The sequence below is a fragment of the Balaenoptera musculus genome, chromosome 15 (assembly GCF_009873245.2).
Source record: "Balaenoptera musculus isolate JJ_BM4_2016_0621 chromosome 15, mBalMus1.pri.v3, whole genome shotgun sequence".
Classification (NCBI taxonomy): domain Eukaryota; kingdom Metazoa; phylum Chordata; class Mammalia; order Artiodactyla; family Balaenopteridae; genus Balaenoptera; species Balaenoptera musculus.
Window position 1 is genome coordinate 23421731 of NC_045799.1, and position 10114 is coordinate 23431844.

At 44.7% G+C, this 10114-nt stretch overlaps 1 long non-coding RNA gene across 1 annotated transcript; it reads left to right on the forward strand.

Annotated features, from left to right (window-relative positions):
* Positions 1–3182: 3182 nt before the first annotated feature.
* Positions 3183–7944, forward strand: LOC118881207. Its single transcript, XR_005016468.1, has 2 exons — positions 3183–3321; positions 3666–7944. It is a non-coding gene; the product is annotated as an uncharacterized LOC118881207 (long non-coding RNA).
* Positions 7945–10114: the final 2170 nt, after the last annotated feature.

Sequence of the window (10114 nt, forward strand, 5' to 3'; positions counted from 1 at the left end):
AAATATATTTAGGAGGAAGATAGAACTTGTGATGGTTGGGGGATAGGGAGTGAGAGAGAGTGGAATCAAGGACGATGCCCAGTTTTTTTATTGGGGAACTGGGAGAATGATACTACCATTTACTGACTTGGAGAAGAGCAGGCTCTGGGGAGATACCAAGAGTTTTGTTTCGTTTTGTTTTTAAATATTTATTTATTTATTTATTTGGCTGTGCCGGGTCTTAGTTGTGGCATGCGGGATCTTCTTTGTGGCGTGTGGGATCTAGTTCCCTGACCAGGGATCGAAACTGGGCCCCCTGCGTTGCGAGCACGGAGTCTTAAACACTGGACCACCAGGAAAGTCCCAAGAGTTTTGTTTTGCACAAGAGGAGTTTAAAATACTGTTGGGGGCTTCCCTGGTGGCGCAGTGGTTGGGAGTCTGCCTGCCAGTGCAGGGGACACGAGTTCGAGCCCTGGTCTGGGAGGATCCCGCATGCCGCGGAGCGGCTGGGCCCGTGAGCCACAACTACTGAGCCTGCGCGTCTGGAGCCTGTGCTCCGCAACGAGAGAGGCCGCGATAGTGAGAGGCCCGCGCACCTCGATGAAGAGTGGCCCCTGCTTGCCACAGCTGGAGAGGGCCCTCGCGCGGAGGCAAGAACCCAACACAGCCATAAATGAAATGAATGGAGAAAATTTAAAAAAAAAATACTGTTGGAACATTCAACTAGAGATATCAAGTAGAAAGTAGGATATGTACATGGTTGCCATCATCACCTTTAGGTTCCAGCAATACCAGGCTGTTGGCTGCTCAGAAGGGTGGGAGATCAGAAATGGGACCAAGAACTCCACACTGAGGCTTTCCTTCTTGTCTTGGTTATTGTTCCAATCATCCACAAAGCCAGCCAGTCCTTGTTTGAAACCCTATGATCTGTGGCTCCTCCTTCCCCTCCTCCCTCTTCTCTCCAGGTATGGAGCTCAGGGGCGCCTTCCTTTGCAAAGCTAGAAACCCTCACCCCACCTGTTCTCTACTCCGGTAGCCACTCGTATGGCTCAGGCCTTTGTCATCTCATTGTGGACTAGAGCCGCAGTGCCCAGAGCTCCTGGCCTTCTCACCACTCCTGCTTTCTGCCTTCTAGCAGAGGGGTCTTTCTGACTGTAGGATTTCCCTCCTGGGAATCCTGTCTGGGTCTGCATCAAAAGTTTTAAGCCTGAACCAAGGCTTTGATCCTTGTTTACATTTCTAGAATTGCATCCAAAGGAAATCAGAAAGCCTCCACAAAGTTTGAAAATCCACCAGAAAGTTCCTCACGGCATTTGTTATGAAAGCTAGAAGTATACTTCTCAACCATATCTTACATGACCTATCAGCAGTCTCCCTTGAAACACACTTACTTCCAGGATACCACATTTCTGAGGTTGTTCTCCTACCACTCTGGTCACTCCTCAGTCTCCTTTGCTGGTTCTTTCTCATTGCCCTCATCTCTACGCATTACAGTGCCCCAGAGCTCAGGCCTGAGACCTCGCTCTCTCTTTGCATACACCCTTGGTTCTCTCATGCAGCCTCATAGCTTTAAAGGGATCTGTACTCTGATGACTCCCAAAAGTATATATCCAACTCCAACTCTCCCCTGAATGCCAGACTCACAAATACAACTATCTACTTGACATCTCCACTTGAATGTCAAACAGACACCTCAAACTTACCATGCCTCAAACTGAAGTCAAGATATTCTCCCCAAAACTCCCTCCTCCCATGGTTTCTCCCATCTCACTTAATGGCAATTCCCTCCCTTATTTGCTCAGGCCAGAAGCCTTGGAGCCATCCTCGATTCCTCTCTTTCAACTTCACGTCTGGTCTATCAGCAACCTGCAGGCTGGATCTTATATTTATCCTGAATTCAATCACTGTTTTGCCATCTTTGCTGCCATCATCCTGGTACAAGCCACTATCCAGTTTCACCCCATTGACAGCAATGGCCTATTAGCAGGTCTCCCTGCTTCTTCTACCTCGGGTCCCACTTCAGCTCTTCTCCATACTGCAGGGCAAAGCCCTCCAACGGCTCCCATTTCACTCAGAAAAATACACCAAATTCCCTTTCCCGTCTTTCGCATTATGTGAGTGGTTTAACGTCTACACTCTTGCTGGTTACTCTGCTCCAGCCTGTTTGTTGTCCCTCGATCAGGCCAGCCCCATACGCCTCAACTTCAGTGCCTGCGCACTGGCCGCTCCCTCTGCCAGAAAGGCTCTTCCACCGGACATCCCTTTGGATGGCTCTATTCCCTCACCTCCGTATGTCTGGTCAAAAGTCACCTGGCCACATTCCACACTCACACCTCATATTCCCCTTCTTTTATTTTTGCATAGCACTTTCACCATCTGCCCTTTTACACATTTTAAGGGTTGTCTGTTTTCCCTACTAGAGTGTAAATTTCAAGGGGGCATAAATTTTTGCCCCCCTTCACTGCTGCATTCCCCAGGTCTTATGTGGCACACTGTAGGTGCTCAATTAATAGGGGGTAAATGAGTGAACGAATGAAAGATTGTAAGGAGCCTCAGTGTCGTAACTGGGGGTGTGAGGGAATGGAGAAATACGCATGCTCGGGAAATTCTGAAAAATTACCGTTTGTTAGGGCAAGCCAAGAGGGCGGCCGGATCTCACGTGACACCTCCCTCGTCCTTCCCCCTGCCGGAACGTTTCAGTCCCGGAACCTTGGCTCGCGGGTCCCGCGCGCTTGCACTTCCGGTACCTCTCTTCTCTAGCCAGCAAAGAGAACTGCCAAGTCAGTTCCGGTAGAGAGCGCGGTGAGAAGCGGATCGTGGCCTTCTAGCCCGGGGCCCTCCAGGCCCTCCGGCCTCCGGTCGGCAGGTGAACTGGGGGGCCCCCGGGACAGGCTCAGGCTGTGTCTTGCCGAGCCCGAGAGCTCTCGCCGCAGCCGCCCACTGGCAGGGCCCGAGCCTGGAAGCAGCAACGAACTTCTCCCCCACCCCCACCTCCGCGACCTAATGGCGGCGGCCCCTTGGAGCCCAGATCCCGCCCACCGCCGGGTCTCTTGACCCCACGCTGCAGGGGTTAGGCGAAGCCTCCGGCAGGCCACCGAGGACGTGGCGCCTTTGGGCGTCGGGCGTGGCAGGGCGAGAAGAATGGCGGCCACTGGAACGCCGCGGAGGGCCCTTAGAGTCTCAAGGGCCCGGAAAGGGGGGTCTGCGTGGACGCCAGCTCAGCCACCCTTAGGCCTTGGAGCCCGCGCGGATCCGGGACCTGAGGTGACCTCTCTGTCCCAGTTGGACGAGACCTCACCTCGTCCGGAGAACTACGGACAAAGGCCTGAACGGGCCCGGAAGGTGAGCGGAGCCCCGGTCGACGACGGGTGGAAAGTTAGCGGGTCATCGGGCGGTTGGTCGTCGTTCTACCAAGACTTCGATGTCGGAAGATAGAAATGGTAGAATAACGTACCACATGCGGCCAATAGGAAGTGCCCGCCACCCTTTGGGAAGATTTACTGGCCGTTTATAGAAGGCCTGTGTATATAATATGAAAAAGCTGCTCTCAACTTTCCCCTCAACCTTTCGAAAGAAAACTTTTCGCTACATATAGGCCTTCTAGATGTGAAGAGGTTGCCGACGTATGATAGAGTTAAAGTCACATGTCTTGTAAATGCCCATTTGTTTCTTTAAAAAAACCGTAGAAAAGAAATGTCTTCTGGAAATGACTTTTCGAAATGGAGTTGTTTGACCACCTCTAGAGGCGACATCAGGAGCCACAGAGGTCCACGTTTGTCCAGTGGGTTAGAGGACATGGAATGGCAGACGTTGAGGAGGAAGAAAAGAAGGTTCTATGCCAGACTGGTCACAGTTAGAAGACTTTTCCATATTAGAACCATTGTTTTGTGTGTGCATTTTATTCCTTACTACTGTAATGTAGTTGACAATAAGTACTTTTTTGAAATATCTAGCCTTTCTAGATGTTCTGAAGTGCCTGATATATGTTCAAAGTAGAGGTAGTAAAAAGACATTTTGTAAATATCTTTTTGTTAAAATTCGTATGAAATGTTGTTTTGGGGGGAAGGGGTGGCCAAACCACCTTTTTGAACAGTACGCAGTATGCACTGTGTTTGTGCACTGGTTCAAGGTCGGGGAGAGGAGAAGGAAGTGCAAAGAGCTCTGTGCAGTGTGTTTATAGTGAGGCAAGATTAACCATTGTCTTTTTTATGTTCCTGCATTTTGTTTCACTTTGCTGTGTATATAGTGTATATAATGGACAAATGAGTCCTAATTTACAACACCTAGTCTTTCTAGATGTTAAAGAGGTTGCCAGTGTATGACAAAAATAGAGTTAGTAAATAATACATTTTGTACATTTTGTGTTAAAATTTCTAGGAAAGATTGTCTTCTGAAAATTTGAGCATTATAGCCCTCTGGGTTGGAGGTGGGGGAGAGAGAGAAGGGGGTTGGTCTTAGAATGGCTAGAATGCTGGTATTTTGAAGACACTTTCAGATTATAACTGTTACATGTGTGCAGTTCGTTCAATACTGCTCTGTATATAGTGGACAAATTAAGTCCTTATTTGAAACATCTAGTCCATCTAGATGTTTAGAAGTGCCCAACGTATGTTAAATGTAGAGATAGTAAAATATCACTTTGTAAATATCTTTTTGCTAAAATTCATAGGAAGTACTGTCTTTGGGAATGTTAAATGTTAAACCACCTCTCTGAACAGTATACTATTGTCTATACTTGTTCAGTGGTTTGGAGGAGGGAGGGAAAGAATTGCAAAAGGTAATATGCTAGTGTGTTCATACCTGGACGTTTTCATACAAAACCATTTTTTATATGTTCATTTTGTTTTGCTGTGTATATAGTGTATATAATGGACAAATTGAGCCCTAATTTTGCAACATCTAGTCTCTAGATGTTAAAGGGGTTGCCAGTGTATGACAAAGTAGTTAGTAAAATTAGCACATTTTGTCCACTTTATTGAAATTCATAGGAAAGCTTGTCTTCTGTAAATGACTTTTGGATATGAATTTGTTCAACCATCTCTAAGCGTTACACATGCATGTACTTGTCCACTGGATTGGCGGCAGAGAGAAGGAAGTGAGGGAGGAAATGGTTCAGGCCAAAATGGTCATATTTAGAAGATACCTCAGATTATAACCCTTGTTACATGTGTGCAATTTTATTTAACAGTGCTGTGTACATAGTGGACAAGTAAGTTCTTATATGAAATATCTGTTCTTTCTAGATGTTTAGAAGTGCTTGATGTATTTAAAAGTAGTTTTAGTAGAATAATGCTTCTTGTAAATAGCTTTTAAAAACTGATGGGAAATACTGTCTTTGGAAATGGAATTGTTAAACCTCCTCTCTGAACAGTATACTCTGTGCTTGTTCATTGGGTTTAAGGAGGTGGGAGGGAAGATTGCAAAAGGTGTTTTGCTAGCAGTTACTAGAACATTGCAACTTACCCATTGCTCTATATGTGACATGCATTTTGTTTAACTTTACTGTAAATATTTTGTATATACTGGACCAATGGGTCCCAATTTTATAATATCTAGTTTCTAGATATTAAAGAGGTTGCCAATGTATGACAAAAGTAGAGTTAGTAAACTAACACATTTTGTACACTTTGTGTTAAAATTCATTGAAAGGCCGTCTTCTGAAAAGGACCTTTGGAAGTGAAATTGTAAATCACATCTAAGTGACACCTGTGCCTGTACTTGCCCAATGTTGGATGGATGGCCGAAAGGAGGTGCTGGGAGAAATGAAGTGTTCTAGATTAGAATGTTCCTATGTAGAAGACACTTTCAGATCTAACCATTGTTACATGTGTGTAGTTTATTCAACACTACTGTGTATATAGTGGACAAACTTAAGTCCTTATTTGAAACATCTGGTCTTTCTAGATGTTTAGAAGTGCACAAAGTATGTTAAAAGTAGAGGTAGTGAAGTAACATAATTTGTAGATATATCCTTTTGTTAAAATCCATATGAAATACTGTCTTTTAGAAATGGAGTGATCAAAATGATCAAACCACCTCTCTGAGCAGTACACATTATTTTATTTGTGCTGGTTCAGGGAGAAAGAAGAAAGTGTAAAGGGCTTTATACCAAGACTAACCATTGTCCGGTATGTCTCTGCGTTTTGTTTTACTTGGCTGTGTACATAGTGTACATAAAGGACAGAAGTCCAAATTTACAACATCTAGTCTTCCTAGATGTTAAAGAGGTTGCCAGTGTATGACAAAAATAGCCGATAAATACATTGTGTACGCTTTGTGTTAAAATTCATAGGAAAGACTTCTGAAAACAACTGGAGGAAGTAAAATTGTTAAAATCCCCTCTAAGCATTACAGATGCTTATTATTCTTGTCTGCTGGGTTGATAGAGATGAGAAGGGGAAGCTTCTAGGCCAGAGTGTTCCTGTTTAGGAGACACTTTGTGACTATACCCTTTGTGTGCAGTTTCTTCAGTGCTACTACATGTATATATAGTGGACAAACTTAAATCCGTATTTGAAACATCTAATCTTTCTAGATGTGTAAAAGTGCACAACATATGTTGAAAGTAGAGAGTTAAAAGTAACACGTTTTAAGTATTTTTTTTCTGTTAATTCATAGGAATGGTTGTATTGGGGGAGTGGAAATTGTTAAACTTGAGTCTTGGAGAGTAAGCTGACTATTCACTGGGTGGTGGGGAGGCAGGGAGCAGACAGGGAAGGAAGTACAGAGAAGGGATCTGTGCCCATGAGTCTTTAGACAAGTTCAGATTGTCTAACCATTGTTCTATTTGTGTGTTTTAGTTAATTGCTGTGTATTAAAGAATAAGCAAGTCCTAATGCCCAAAGTATATTAAAAGTAGAGGTAGTAAAATAACCCCTTAATAAATGCCCTTTTGTTGGTTTTTAGGAAGGGCTGTGTCTTCTGGGAGCGTCTATGTTAATCCACCTCTTGGAGCTAGATACAGTCCTGTACTTAGTCGCTGATACGCTGGAGGAGGGGTAAGAGGAAGGGTGAAGGGAAGGGCTCTTGGCTAATATCTCCATATCTAGAAGACAGTTTTAGGTTATAACCATAGGTCTAAATGTGCATTTTTGTAAAGTACCAATGCTTATTATGGACAAGGTTCATTCATTATTTTGCAACATCTAGGCTTTTTAGGAGTTCTGAGGTGACAATGTATGATAAAAAGTAGAGCTAGTGAATTAACCAATTTGTAAATATCTTTGTTACCATTGATAAAAAAGTAGCATCTTGGACATGGAATTGTTAAACCATCTGAGAAATGTACACCAGGACTTGTTCATTAGGTTGGCAGCAGAGGGGCAGAAGGAAGTATAAAAGGGAGGGAAGTATGTGGATATGTTCCTTTTTATATTTTGATGATAACCATTGATGTATGTGCATCTCTTAGCTGTACTATAGGAATACATTGTTAAGTAATTCAATGGAAACATACCTCCTTGCTAATACTTTAATAGTTTAGATCAGATAATGAATCCTCTTAAAAGCATTATACTTTGGGTACTGTGTTGCATTATGTCTCATTTTTAATTGAACGTTAAGGGAATGTAGTATTTTAAGCATAACTCTGCCAATATCTTTATCTAGAGGCCTGTTGCCATTTTTGTCTTTTCTGAAGTTTTTGTCGCCAAGAAAGGATTACATTTTTTTTCCTTCCAGATTGAGTTGGTGTAGTGTATTTTTGGTTATCAAAATACTCATAGCTTTGGGACTTTGAAGTGGTAAATATTCATGATGTGTGAAAAGCATGATACATAACTGTATGATCTTAATTACATAAAAATGGATGCTTAGTTGTGTTTAAATACACAAACGAGACCTAGAAGGACACATCAAATGGTGAACTGCTTGTGATGATGGATGACTTTGTTTTTTGCTTCTTGTGTTCTTTGGTTTCCTATTATGCACATGTTAACTTTTAAGAAATAAATGTTATATTGAAAACCTTAATGAAGTCTCCATAGAAGCATAGTGTCCACACCCTTCATGCCTGGGCTATGAGGTATCTGAAGTGTCATGTCTTACGATGCCTTCCATTGCTTAGATGTAAGCCCCGCTACCCCCAGCGCCGTGCCTTGCTGTTCTAGGTAACTAGTTCTGTGCTTCAGTGATTCCAGCTTTGCTCAAGCTATTCCTTCTGCCCATAGCGCCCTTCCCACGTTTTTCTTTCTTTTTTTTTTTTTTTGTCGATTTATTTTATTTATTTATTTCTGGCTGCATTGGGTCTTTGTTGTTGCACGTGGGCTTTGTCTAGTTGGCGGTGAGCGGGGGCTACTCTTCGTTGTGGTGCGCGGGCTTCTCATTGCGGTGGCTTCTCTTGCGGAGCATGGGCTCTAGGCGCGCGAGCTCAGTAGTTGTGGCGCACGGGCTTAGTTGCTCCGCGGCACTTGGGATCTTCCTGGACCGGGGCTCGAACCCGTGTCCCCTGCATTGGCAGGCGATTCTTAACCACTGCGCCACCAGGGAAGCCCCCCTTTCCACATTTTTCATCTAGCAAAATCATTCTTTGTTGCCCTCTCAAATTTTGTATACAGTCTTGCCTACAAGAACCTGACACGCCAGAACCAAATGTCAGAAGTTAGGCCCTTTCCCTTGCAGCCCCTACTTGTGCCTCTTGTATCGACATATGGAACCCACTTGTACTGTCATTGTTACCTGAAATTCTACTGGATTGAGCTCTGGCTTAAATCATCTTACCACAGGGTGCAGCACAATGCCTGACACATAGTAGGTGCTTAGGAAATGTCCGTTGAATACAAAAGAGCCAAAAGCTTAGCTTTTCAGACAGTTGTATGGCGTAGCTGCTGCCGGCATCAGTTGAACAGTCAGGGCTTCCCAGGCTGGCGGTTCTTATCAGCTGACCAAACCAGAGGGTGAAGGTTGGATGCAGCACCACCCACCCCAATCAGGCATCAAATATTCTCTAATGGACTACCAGAGGGTTTCTTACACCCAGCTTTGAGAGTGAAGCTCAAGAGACACTGGCCTTGAAATGTGGGGAGGTGGCATTTCTGGTGCTTCCCTGGGTGCTCTTGGTATAACATGGGTGGTCTGGGAGCCAGTGAGGGCAGGTAGAGGAGGCCCTTCCCATTGCCATCTTCTCCTGTTGACGCCCCTATGAGACAGGTGTTAGCTGACGGAGATGGGCTTCAGGGAGGCACATATGCCTGGAACCCGTGGCCTGGAAGGGGAGAACCAGGTGCATTTGGACAGCTCATCCCAGGCTAGGACCAGTCTGCAACCCCAATCCACCAGAGCTGGAGATAAAAGCTGAAGCTCTCTGTAATTAAAGGTGGAGTCATCCATAAAGGTCTGGGGGGTGGGGGAAGGTAGGCTCATGAAGAGTTAAAGAGAAAAGGTTAGCTCTCAGAAAGGCAGTCCTGGACCCCCAGGCAAAGCTAACCCTCAGTGGACAGAAGAGGAAAGTGAAGTCCAGAGAGGGGACAGGCCCCACCGGGATCACACCTCATAACTAACAACATGTATTGCCAGGGAAAGAGCACTGGAAGGGAGTCAGGCCTCAGGTCTCGTCTCAGCTCTCTCACGAGCTAGGGAACACTGGCCACCTGATCCCGTCTGAGCCTCAGTCCCCTCCTCTGTAAATGAGGGCTTTGTTCTGGCTGGTTGATGAGGTGCGCCTCTCCAGATCAGATGCTGGGCTTTTCAAAGCCACAGATTTCAGCAGCAGAGCCTGGGCCAGAGCTTCTAAATCCCATTCTCTATTACAAGGAAGCAGGGTCCCTGGAGAAATGGTTAATTCCAGGGCTGCAACAGGAAAGTACGAGATCATCCTAGAATATCCTGTGGCAGCAGAAAACAAGAAAGTGCCTCAGAGAATGATAGGAACAGGTCAAAAGGACCCCAGAAGCCAGCTTGAAGTGGCTTCCATTGGCCTAATCTGTGGCAATTTGTGCATCAAAATAGAAAATGATAATAACAGATAATACACTGAATAAAATAGGAAGCCATGAGTCCAAAGCTGATATAAATAAAGGAATAAATGGAAAGTATGGTAAGGAAGGGAATATTTACATAGTTCCAAAGCACCTCCTCACAAAATACCTATTAAAAGGGAATAAGACACGCTCAACAGAGTGAAACGGCAACCTATGGA